Source organism: Cupressus sempervirens, chromosome 3, assembly GCF_028749045.1.
Source record: "Cupressus sempervirens isolate cs-2001-9-10 chromosome 3, ASM2874904v1, whole genome shotgun sequence".
Taxonomy (NCBI): Eukaryota; Viridiplantae; Streptophyta; class Pinopsida; order Cupressales; family Cupressaceae; genus Cupressus; species Cupressus sempervirens.
This window is the reverse complement of record NC_143120.1, coordinates 51,969,436-51,983,382: the sequence shown is the minus strand read 5'-3', so window position 1 is coordinate 51,983,382 and position 13,947 is coordinate 51,969,436.

Sequence of the window (13,947 nt, the reverse complement as noted above, 5' to 3'; positions counted from 1 at the left end):
ACTTGACCATAATGTCAACAATCTCCCCCTTTGGCATTAGTGACAAAAACACTTATCAATCCAAAAAGGAATTCTAAACATTTCAAGTCCAAACTATTCTGTTGTCTCCATCTTGTGTCTTCAACTTGGTAACATACTCTATTTTTAGAATTTTTTAAAATTACTTTTGTAAATGATGTTTTTTGATTATTTGTACATGTATTTGTATAATATTATACTAGTCCCCCATACATATATCACATACATATTATACTTATCTCAATATATACATATGTCTCCTATCTCATTTTCTCCCCTTTATATATCACATCTTCTCCCCCTTTTTGACATAAATGCCAAAGGTGCATACTGCATGGTAATACCAAAATGTGACAAAAAGTCATAATGTACCTTCAAAATTAATGCCATAGTCTTGTCCCAATTTTCTTGTAACACCTTACTTGCATAAAGTGCAATTTGTAATTCTATGAATAACTCCATCATGTGATCAACTATGGAGAAGTTATTGTCATGGATGAGAGTTTTGGCATGTGCAATGTGTTTCTGCAATGCATCCACATTTGGGAGAATCATGCCTTGAATGTCTACAAGTATGGTCCTGATCTTGGCTTCTTCCCTTAATAATTCTACTTGCAAATTAGTTAGAAATATGATCTTTGAGTAGTGAGCAGAACTATAGCTTGGGTCAAGTGACAATTCGTGTGCACTTGCCTTCAAGTCTTCATCTATCTTAGATAGTTTATATTTGATTTCCTGAGTGAAGATGGATGTATCACATAAATTTCTAAATAATGAAGTAACATTATTTGCAGAGGTTTCCAAAGAGCTGAGAATAATAGACAATTCTACTTGATTTATTACAATTTTTAGTGCAACTTGCTCTAATACTTGTTCTCAAATTTCGTCTCTGCTCTTTGTAACAACTTTCCTTGTCCATTCAGATCTTCATTAAGGTTTTGGATAACTTCTTCTAATTGAACCAAAATAGATTGTGTCTTCATTGAATTTCTAGACAATTACTAATTGAACCAAAATGGGTTGTGTACTATTAACCTTAGTGCTTAGTGCATCTACAAGTATGTTTTTCACATCTTCAAGCACCTTGTTTTCTCTGCTTTTCTCTTCTCTAAGCTTATGTTGCTGAGCTCTCTTTTGCAATAGTTCACCCATTGTGTTCATTTGATTAGGATTTAGAGTCGAGATATCATAATTTAAGATAATTATATCCTTATCAGGATCAATATCTTTTTCTTTACCTTTATCCTTAATTGAAACTTTAGTACTTGGTTGATACTTGTTCTCAATCATCCTTGTACTTGCTATTTGTACACTTGGAATTGTAACAATAGTGGAAATAGAAGAGCTAGCAATGAAAGTAGATATTTCACTGACAATAGAAATACATTGTTGTTGTGTAGCCAAATTTGATGATGGAGGAGGCACTAGTTGCTTGGTAGATAAAGTGCTGACCACTTTAGTTAATATGGTACTCAGCTAAATAGGTACAGAGATTGGTTGGGTGCCTAATGTTGTAGTGGTTGTGACAACCAACTTCTTTAAGCTTTATGACATTAAAATTTTTCTTGAAGAGTGATGAAATGAGGCCATTACTATTGCTACAATCTTCTCTGGGTCGATTTCCTCAATACTCTAAATCTCAAGGAGATTCTCCTCTATAGCTTCTTATTCTTGCTTCTAATCATCTAGATTTACGTCATCTATTTCTATATCCTCTTCATCATTGTTGTCATTTTCTTCCTTGTCATCTTCATCATCTATGTCACTAACATGAACAATAAAATCACTCAGTTAATGAAGTTTGTAAATATTCTTCCATGAAGTTGTAGCTATCTTCACCACATGTTCAATATCATTTACCAATATCATGCATGTGTTGAATTTCAAATTGAGCTTTTCCTCATTTTTCTTCATAAATTCTTTCACCTCTTTGTCACTAAGACTCAACATGAACTACTTTAGAGTATGTTCATAGATGTCTTTTGCACTTATTTTTAGCATTTTCCCATCTTGGCTTGATTGCTTTCATAAGCTCATTGGGAATTTTTTGTACAAGTTAATCAAGTGAGTATTTCCATTTACCTAGTTTTGACATCATCATGTCTTCAACTTGCTTCTTCTCATCTGCATTCTTGGTCTCATATCTAAGAGATTTGAAGTTTTCCATTCTAGCTTCTCCTTCAATTTCCTTTAATTTTTCTTGAAATGTAGGTGGAGGTCTTTTGAAAATAATTTCCTCAACATCTTCCTCACCTAATTTCAACTTCTTTCTTGATCTAGATGCTCTTCTTGTGAATACTACAGTAGATGACTTGGTGGGTCAGGTAATGATGACCTTACTCTTCTTCCTTTAGGTTGTTCCTCTTCAAACTTTGTTTCTTTTGCTTCATCTTTTGCATCATCTTCTTCTACATCATCTCCTTTTCCTTTTGTCAATAGGAGACTAGAACTTGCTTGCCTCAACTTTGCTATCCTCTTCTTTCCTTTGCTAACTACTTGAGGAAGCTTGATTTTAAGTTCTATTCTAGCTTTGGCTTCATCATAAGTAAAAAATATGTAGCCTTGGGATTCACATGTTCATTCAATAGTGCCTCAATGATATCCTTGGTGTCATCAATGTTAACCTCATATCTTAGAGGCTTAACCCATGCCACTTGAGGTTTAACTGCTTGAATGTACACTTTTGTTACATTCCACCATGAAGCAAACATCATCCTTGTAATATTCTACAAGTTTCATTGGAATTCTATATGCGCTATTCATATTTTCCTTGAATGAATCAAAGTAATTCTCCATGATATTGACAAATTTCTCACCCATCTCTACTATATATTCATTAATTTGATATAGTATTGGTACATCTTTTCTCTATACAACTAAACCTTTTGAAGGGAAAAAAAATTCACAAAGAAGAATAAATAAGTAAAGAATGAACCAAACTTACATGTATTGTTCTTTGAAGTCTTGATTCTCTCCATGTTCTTGTTGAATTTATTTAGCATTAGTTTAGCAAGGTTGAAGGACATGTTGTTCTTCACTACCTTGAGAGTCAGATCAACTACCTCGCATGACATGCTCTTGAGATGACTGGACCTATAGATCTTATGAGCTATCACATGAATTCCAAATTTTACCTCCATTTCAATCACATTGCTAATCTTCATGCCTCTTTCATCCCACTCAACAAGAGTTTTTCTTTCCAGTTCTACCTAACTTAGTGTTTTGGTAGTCTTTGCTTTGTTCAACATTGGAAGCCCTGTGATTTGATAAATCATTTTCTTTGTTATTTTAATAGGCTGCTCCAACCATAATTTCCCATTGTGTACATGGCTAAGAATAAACCTTATCCATTTTATCTGAAAGTCTCAAGGCATATGTGGAATGTGTGTTAAACCCTTGGTCTCCAAATGTTGATTCTTAGGTTTAATACTCCATTCATACACAACTTTTTTAGAGTCTCATCCATCTCTAGGGTTCCAATTTCTTATATCAAATAGAAAAGTGGTGAATGAATATTGTTAACAAGTAATACCTTTGGTGGAATCTGTGATTGAGCTATAGTTGGGTCAAGTGCTTCTACAATTGCTAGCTTCTACAATTGTCAGACTCAACTTGAAGTCTAGTGCCTTACATTTAATTCCACAAACCAACATTTCAAATCCTTTCCTATTTTTGCTGTTGGAAGATGCCATGCTTGGTAGGGTTTGTGAAAGCATGAATATGTTAAAAAAAACACACATATTGATTGGAAGCATAGAAATTTCTCTTGCAAATAGCTCTTCAAAAATTCACAATGAAAAATAAATTTGATTGCCTTCCTTTTAACATATTTTTGCTTTTCAATTCCCATAAATGCTTGGTAGACTCATTCATTAGCTTGGTGTCCACACAATTTTTTAGTATATCCTATCCTTTCTTAGCAGGGTCTTGCAACCTAACCTAGCTCGATAAGGTCTTGCATTTTTTGTAATAACTCAATGATCCCTTTGCATCTTAAATGCTGATATGGATCTTTCTTTTTAGTTGGCTAGAACTGATGTAAGATGTCTACTTAAAAGTCTCAATTCTAGTCATTCTCATGGGAGATCAAGTTGAAATGTTTGAATCACCCAATTCTTGAGTGACATTTTCTTCAAAACTTGAACTCGTATTCTTAGAAGATTTTGGAATCTATTGCTGCCTTATTTTCTTTCTAATATTGTAATTTGGTGTTCTTTTCATCTTCAATCCTTCTAGTGTTCATACAATTCTTGTCAAGATGTCCAAGCTTTGAACAAATAAAATATCTTCTAGAGGTGACTCTTGTACTCATGTGATGTTTCACACAATTTGCTCCAATGTGCCCAAATTCTCCATAGTAGTGGCATCTACACCAAGTGTTGTAGTCCCATCCAAATATAGCTTTCACAATCCTTTGTGCTGGGTTTAATATCTTATTTTTACATTCAAAAGATTTATGCCCTTGTTTATTGAACTTATGACATTTACCTTCAAACTTAGGTTTCCCCTTGCATTCACTTGCTCTATGACCATGTTTATTGCAATTGTAACACTTTCCATTGAATTTTGATTTACCATTACTCCAATATTTGTTTGATGTATGACCTAATTTACCATTGTGATTGCAAGTAGGCATTTGATTCTTTTGAGCTCCTTGCTTGGATGATTCACCTTCTTCTATGTATCCTATTCCTGCTTTGCCTTTTTGTCTGTATTGACTTTACTCATTCAACTCATTCATGTATGCTTGAGATTTCATCATCCTCTTGTTGGTTTTGTTTTTAGTGTTTAGATTATTTTTTAAACTTTCAGTATCTCATCTTAGATTCATGATTTCTTCATTTGCATTAGTGAGCTAATTAATGAAAGTTGCCTATTGAAGGGATAGATGTTGAATTTCATTTTTCTTTTCTTCTATCTCTTATTTGGCTTTGTATTTTTCTTCCATGACTTCACACAATCTTACTAAATGAATTTCTTGTTCTCTTTTTAGATTTCTAACTTCTTCTTGAAGATTGCAATTCTTTTCCAATATGTCTTTGATTGTCTCATTAGCTCCATCTAAGTTTATTTTTGGATAGATATCTTCAATTCTTTCTTCAGTGTAGAGATTGTCATTAAAATGTACTACAAGATCTTTTCTTCTTTTCAACAATTGAGAGAGTTTCTCCTTTTCTTTCTTTAGTTTTCCAATAGTCAATTCCAAATCCAACTTTTCATTGTCAATAGCCTTATCTAGCCTATATACCTCCATTGCCTCTGATCTTTGCTCAAGTTGTTAAACTTCTTCTCTAAGAACCATAAATATTTGATACCACTTATTAGAAATATATGATAGGATAGGTTACTAAGAGGGAGGGGTGAAATTAGAACCAATAAAACTTAATCTTATTACACCAAATAATCCTTTTTTTATATTATGATCTAATTGCATGTATGAAAGACTAAAAGTAATAAAAAATTCATAACATATTGACACAAGATATCATGACGGTCCATAAACCTTCCAAATAGAAAATAAAACTTGGGTGGGGATGATACCCACAAGCTTTAGTATTGTAGTATGAATTTGGCCTATTAAGGCTTAAAATTGATTACTTTTGATGATCTACCCTATTAGGAGCAATAAAGACTGCTAGGTGCACCTTTTGAAAGGATTTACTAAACATATAATGAAGTATGGACTTAGTAAAAATATTTTTAGAAGCTTGTTAAGTCTACCTTGTGAAAGGATTTAACTAATATGCCTATTAGGATGAACCAATCATTGATCTTTGATTTGCAACTCTGATTTGTTGGTTGAGATTCCTTTGAAGTGTAACGATCACCTTGTTGTGATAGATAAATCTTTGCTACTCCTTATACTTCTTGTAGCCTTCTTATTTCACACTTCTTCTCTTTATGCTTTCTTCTTATGATTTCTCTCACTTTTAGATGTGATACAATGTATTACATATATCTCAATCCAAATTACAACTTAGGAAAGTTGGCTATAATACAAGTTTCACCAAAATCCACAAAGTTAGCTCAACTACTGACACTTGGGTTTTGAAGAAAAACCTAGTGAGGTTTTGATACTCAGCAACCATTGTCAACACTCAGCATTATCATACTATTAGTAGATGTAGAAGCTCAGTTCATACTAATCACATCCAAGTAGTCTGAACTTGGTCAACACTAGTGACTCAGTGAATACTATGAAACTCAACATATAAAATGAATCACTTGGTTGACACTCAATGGCTCAGTCAATACTAACACTGCAATCTTAGTATAAACTAAATCACTTGGCTAACCCTCCTTGGCTCGGTCAATAGTAGATTCACATCACTAACACTACAAGCTTGGTAGACAGGGTAGACCAATGTTGACACTGTTCAACTCGGTTGGTACTATGAAGTTTGGTTTGCACTTTCATTGATGAAATTTGTAGTAATAGCTTGGCATGAACTAAATACTAATTCTATAACTTGGTAGCCACTATAGAGCTTATTAGAACTTGGATTACTTGATTAACACTATAAACTACAAGATAAGCTCAGTAACTACTAAACATTTGACTAAGTGTGAGTCATTTATAAACAAACTTGATCATAATGTCAACAACCCCATGATGTGAAATCTATGGGAACTTTATAATCAATGTTCTAGGCTTCTTGGTAGGTCTAATGGGTCTCTTATATGAGCACCCAACCCTATTTAACATTCCTTACTCAACTTTGTAATAGGGTCTTACATAACACAAAAATTCCCTACCTTAAGCAACATGGTTTCTAGGTTTTACTTTGTTTGAACTTGCTCCTTGTTTTGAAGGGTCTTAGAGTGAGTTAAGTAAGGTTTCTCCAACTTTATTTTGATCATAAATGATAAACTAAAACAGCCCCCAACTCCATTTCATACTCGATTTCCAAAACTAGCTATTTACTCCTAATGGCCCTTGTAATTAGCCCTCAAAACAACATTTTTGGACTTTAATGCAAAAAAATTATTAAAAATTTACCAATCTAACCATCATTAAAGGTACCCATTTTGTTTATGTATAAGATTTTGGATTTTCACTTCCCAACCCTGTCCGTACAACAAAATCTCAAAAATGGAGGTTTTTGAGGATTTTGAAGCCTTTCTTGGTTGTATGCACTAAAAGGTTTTGTAATAATCTTAAATTAATTGGTAGAAGCTACCATTTTCCATGTAATAACTTTTTAACATTTATCTTTCACTTGCACAAGAAACCTTGTCAAAATCTCGCTCCTTACAAATTTGGTAGGCACATTTCTTCATTGATTTCGAGCTAGATTTATACTAAACCTACCTAGGGCTTGCTCAAAAAAAATTAAATTGGTTTTCACTGACTCCAAACTTTTCCATACTAAAGTATAGTGAATATTCTCTTGTTTTCCAAAGTCTCATGAAGTTTCAACCATGGAAACAAGAGAATCATTCATTTTTTTGCAAACTATCCAGTTATATAATAGAACTAGCACCCCTTTACAAATTGGAAGAAATATGTACAAAACTTAATGAAACATAACAAAAGCCTTTAAAAACACACTAATAACAACTATATATAAATCCTATTATCAATATACTTTCTTTATTAATCATGAAAAATGTGAACAATAGGCTAGAATGCAACAAATTTGCTCGTAAATCTCAGTTTTGCAATCCAATTTTTTAAAATCTTGTCTCTCACTCATACAAATGACTTTTAGAAGGCTTAAATATGATTTTTGAGATCATTGTAGTGGTTGACATGGTAGTTAGCCAAAGTATCCTTGACACTACCACAATCTATGAAAGAAAGAACAAAGAAGTCTCATAAAAATTAGTTATCTTCTTATTCATATGGTCAATATAGATTCTGCAAATAATCTAATCAGGAATGATGATATTGAAAAGTGTAGTCCTATTTTATTCTTGAAATGATTTAAAAGTTTGAAAGCCAATGTAAGTGATAATTTGTTGATTGAAACTATTTTTAGATTCCATTCATTTATTTTATTAATTTTGCATAATACATCACTTAGAGATTTGTAAGAAGAAAATAACCAACTTCCATTGAACCTAAAAACTAGTGCTTAAACATCTATCATAAATAAAATATTACAATATATCTCTTTATTTCTCTCTAGGTAGCAAGTTTGGAACATATTAAAAAAAAAATTATTGTCAACAAAAAAGCACATATCAAACTCTCTACAAGATTTGAAGTTGTATCCTTTCTTTTAAATAAACTACTTATCAGATTTTGAAAACTGTAATATTCCTTACAAGTAGAATTGCTACCAAATATCTTAGCTCTTGGTTATCTTGTCTCCAATTTCCTACCAATGCCTCCTTCTCATTGTTACCTTATCCTCATTCTAACATATTGACATCTTTTACTACTATATTTCTAGAGATAATAGGTAAGTAGCTTGATAATGTTGGAATCCAATGGCTGATATTACTTGTTGGCTAGACTAAAAATTTATTTTCATTGTACAAACATGTTACATCTCAACTCAAAGATCCACCATTCTATTGGTGTTAGAGAATTTGTATGTTTTCCAAAACCTAGCTTTCTTTTGGCAACATAGTTTTACTTTTGTTAGCTTAATGGTCTTTTAAATTTTTTTTATTTATCTTTTTCACATTTGATGATTATGTAGGAGAGTCAAATTTATTTGATAAGGATGGAATCAATGGAAGGAGTATGGTGTGCAAACAGTGAAGATACTAAAGCACAAGGATACTCATGAGACAATACAAGACATTGAAACTGTACCAACCATTCAAGTAAGTTGTCGAAGTTAACTTTTATATGTAGAATGTTTTTGTTAATATATATATATATCATTCATGATTGAATTGTTTTTCTTGCATTTCTAGCATCAGTGTCATTGCAAGACCATGTTGGTAGTGATAAATCTTTGGTCTAACATGCAAGTGATTTCTTTAATGGAGAATGAAAGGATGAACTCTTCTATATCCATTTGGGTTCTTTGGAGAGTAAGTAGTCCACCTCTTCACTTGCAATGAACTGTTGAATGCTGAATTAGATGCTTATTTACTAGCAGTCAATGATATTTGGCTGGTCAATATCTTTAAGAAATATTTTTCATCTATCTTGCAATTATTTTCAATTGATTCTAATAAGTTTTATAAGTTCATCACTGATAAAAAATTTAATTAACAAAATCTATGTAATTAGATATTTATATAGAGAACCCAAATTAAAGGAGGACTAGAAGGAAATGGGTTATCATCACCCCTGAGCACACTACATATTCTGTACATCACAAAATTTATATTCTATTGATGCAAGGATGAAATTTCACATATGTGAATTTACATCTCTCAATATACCTTCTATCATCCTGGTAGTTTTGGTGCCAAGAATACAATTAGACCTATTAGTTACTAGTGACATTCATATAGATCTTACCCAATATTATATTTACAAGTTACATGAATTGCTCAAATAGGGTGAAACCTAATTAAGGACTAAAATGATAAAGTTCTTTAGCAACATGACTAAGGTCGACAAGCATATTAGCCTTTAGATTTACTAGGTTGGACCTAGAAGGGATTTGAGCTAGCTACACATCAACACTCCCTCTTAGCCAGGGAGGATTCTTTCAATACTCGAGTTACATAGTGATATCCATCAAGACCACATCAATCAATGGAAACTCTCATCACAAAAATGTGATGATGTTCACTCTAGCTACATCATGGAATTTATTCCATGACATCCACTATGCCTACTTGTAGAGGGTGGATCCACCATACCTACTTGTAGAGGGTAGAGCAAGGGATTTCACCTTAGACTTCTCCTAGAGAAGAATGCATCTCCACCATGCCTACTCATAGAGGATGGATCCACTATACCTACTCATAGAGGATGATACCTACTCGCAGAGGGTGGAATGAGGACTTTCACATTAGGTTTCTCTCAAAGAAGAATACATTCCCTCCATGCCTACTTGTAGAGGGTGGATCCACCATGCCTACTTGTAGAAGGCGGATCCAACACACCCACATGTTGAGGGAGGAGTGAGGGATTTCATCTCAAACTTATCCTGGAATTGACAAGAAACCAATAAAAAATGCTCATCAGGAAATCACTCAATGTGATTTAAAACTTGAAATAATGTAAACAAAATTATCATAGATTAGATGCAAAGCAATAAGAAAATTCAAATCAATTATCCTCAAAAAATCCTTCTCAGTGAGGGAAACAACCCAAATCACCAAAAAATAGTTCTTTTATTGAGTTTTTTAAAACTTGATGTAAAAGCTCTGATCTTGTGTAATGATTTTAGTGATCAAAGACCACACAATAATTAGGATCATAGAAAAAAAATCACTTCTCACAATATTTATATAGTCTCTTATTCATAATAAGGACACTGTAACAATTATAGTCACAAATACTCATAACAGAATGAAAATGAGCTCTTTGAGATATACCCGAGGCACTATTGGTCTCTTAGACAAATACTTGAATATATAGTAGTGCTAATACAAAGCATACTAGATATAGACTCTCAATGACCTCTTTTAATCTATTGAGCATATTTGGAAAAAACATGACACCATCTAAATATCATTGCCAACATAAATTAACTGCATTGCATATTAGAAAATTCTCCATGGTCAAAATGTAGAGCCTAATAACATAGATTAACTCCATGACAAGTTTGAAATTTTTAAGTTATTGAGGATGTTGTATCTTCTTAGGGTTCAACATGGTTCTTCAAGTAGATCAGGGGAGACATTTATGAATGCCAAAAAAATACTTTTTTTATTATTAGTAGGTTATGGTGTGCCAATAAATGACTATAACCTAGAAATTTATAGCCTTTTGCATGAAATTGAATATTTCAGTTTGAAAAATATCTATGGCTTTTTTGAAATGGACTACCTTTTGGTGAAGCTTCACTAAAAAAGACACAATATCATGAGAAGGAATTTAGGGATAATTTATTGATAGATCCAAAGGTTTGTGGTGAAACAATCCTATAATTTCCATTTAACAGAAGTGCATTAGACAAACCCTTAGATCTACCCAAATTTGCAGAGAGAAGCTTCAATAATATAACTCTTGTAAGTTATATTGTAGATTAGTAAATAAGGATGTCCTTTTAATTAACAACTTCCATTGAATCCTAGAGGATATATGCACTTTTATTTTATTTGTGCTAGGCACATTTGTTCATTTCTTGAAAAGGATTATATTTACTTGATTCTTAATTTAAAAATGGGCTATGGCTATGCACAAAGCAATGCCATTGAGATGTTGGATTGTGTTGAATTTATTTTTTGCTCTTGATTTAAAAAAAATATTGCTCATGATATATTGCCTTTCATATGACAGAAAACCCTACACTTAGGAGGAAAATTTTGGAACATATTCTTTAGTAACTTAATATATGAGATTATGGCTAAGTACAATGTAGGCTGAATGGGTAAATATAGATCTTAGTTTTTAAGTAATATTTATGGTTTTCTTTCTTGATTTTTTGTCCAAAAATAGAGAGTTTGAATTTAAATAACTTTCACCTTTTATTTTTTAGTTTCACATTGTTGAAACTAAACCAAAATTGCATACTATATATGCTCAACATGCAAGTCCTCAAAGAGTCAGAAACCCTATAAAGGCGGTCCTCTTACAAGGAGTCAAAACTAAAAAAAGGGCCCCAAAGGCAACTTCACAACAAACTTATAGATTTGAATAGTTTATAACAATATTCTCATTGGAATGTAAGATAGGACAAAGTAATAGAAAAATGAAGAATACACAGTAAAACAATTAGCACCAGTTGGCCTTTTGCATTCTTTTGAGTTAATTAAATAGTTAATCAACATCTTAATCAAGTAAACCTCTCACCTAAGAGAGATCAATAGAGGTAGCAATCAACCAAGGAAGTACCAACCTCCTTATCAAATAAATAATCCCTTGGATTGTTGTACTTCAATATGCCTTAAATTCAGATTCAGGGTTTATGATTCAAAATAATGCAGACTGTAATTTAAGAACTAGGGTTTATGAAAATTGAGGCAATCTGAGTGTCCACAAACTATGAAAAAGGTTAACCCTTCTCCACAATGATCAAATACTCAGATTAGATTGAATTAACTATTCCAATTTTTTTTAAAACCAATCATTCTGTGAATTGACCAAACTCACATAACATAAATTGAAGCACATAGAACTCTAGAAAATTAAAGAAATATGCTTGCAGAAGTAAACAATTGGTACAAAGGCTTTAAAAAATTTATGAAATCTTATTTGCAATAAATTTAATCCTATCTTTGATGTGGATAGATTTGATCACTCAGGACTAGCCTGCAAAGTCACCCACAGGGATATGTGTAGACTTTCCTAGTCTTGGCAACTGGGTCAAACCATTGGATTGCCCCCCTAACTGACTCCACACCCTCAGTAGTAGGTTGCATTGGAGTTGAAATATTTTGGTAGATCAAGAACTCTTACTCACCTCCTATTACGCTTCTTGATCATATTGGTGTTGGGAATAGGGTAATCTGAGTTAAATCTGCCACACTTATGGTTCATTGATTCATCAATTTTGCCACATACTATGGATGGTGCTTTTACATTGGTCAATAATGTCTATTTAACTTTGAGTTTCAATTATGGTACTGAGGTGACAATGCAAAAACTCACCCTACAAGACAAAGAGTATTTCATACCAGCAACTCTTTAAGATGTAAGGAAATTGTTGCCAAATTAAAGAGGTAGGGGTTTGTCTATCTCTTCCTTGATTTCTTGGTGTTTTTGTCTCAATGAATAGAAATAACCATGACCATATTTAATAACTATTTTTTATGATTGAATTTAGGCACCGAAACTAATTAAATACTAATATGCAATTAAATCGCTTGGAGTAAAACAATCCAACCAAAAATTTAAATTAATATGTAATATTATATTTATAATGCATTACTATAACATTATTATATTTACAATGTATTATTATGGCATTAGGAACACATATAAAATTAAAAGGACCCATAGTAAATAAGAATAATATTCTTCCACATTAGATGTCAAATAGGATTGAGACACTTTATAAGAGGACAAATAAGAACCTACGAAAAGCTTTTGTAAGATAAGTAACCATATAAAACAAGCTTGCCTTGGTTCAATAGTGGAAGACTAGATCATACCTAATTTGAATTTCCATGTTTAAGATGAGTCATCAAGCTCCCATAAATAATTAAAAAATATAGAGAACTCCTAACATATAATTTTGTTCATGAAGAGTGGCATTAGTAGTCACCAAAACTAAAGGATTCTCACCCCATTTCACATTACTCTAACCCTCAATATTGTAGAAGACACAAGTAGATTGAATCTATTAAAGGCTTTGAAAAACATAAGATATGTTCATCTATGAGTATTAGGGAGCTCTGTATTATCCTCATATAGGGATAGAGAAAAACACCAATGTCTCCAAAACTATTGAAGATGGTGCAAGGAGGGACGAAGAACTAGGGCCAAGGGCACACCCAACAATCCAAACCACCATGCAAAGTAACACAATAGAATAAAATAACACAAAGAACAACACCAAGGAGAGAGAGAGAGAGAGAGAGAGAGAGAGAGAGAGAGAGAGAGAGAGAGAGCAAACACTTTTATAGATTCATCAAATTATTAGCATAAATGCCTAGCTATAAGGCTTTCTGGGTTACAGCTAGATACAAAATTCATTCACGATCCAATATCCAACTTCAAATTATCGCTTATAGACACATATGCATCAAACTCTTAAAGTTATCTTTGTTCCACTCTCCAATTCTACCTCTAAACTAAGCCTAAGTACCCTATTTATACTTGACAAAATGGCTTATAGAAGATTCTAGGACATTACATGAAAGAAAGGTCGACCCAAAAATGGACAATACTCATACCTAAACAAG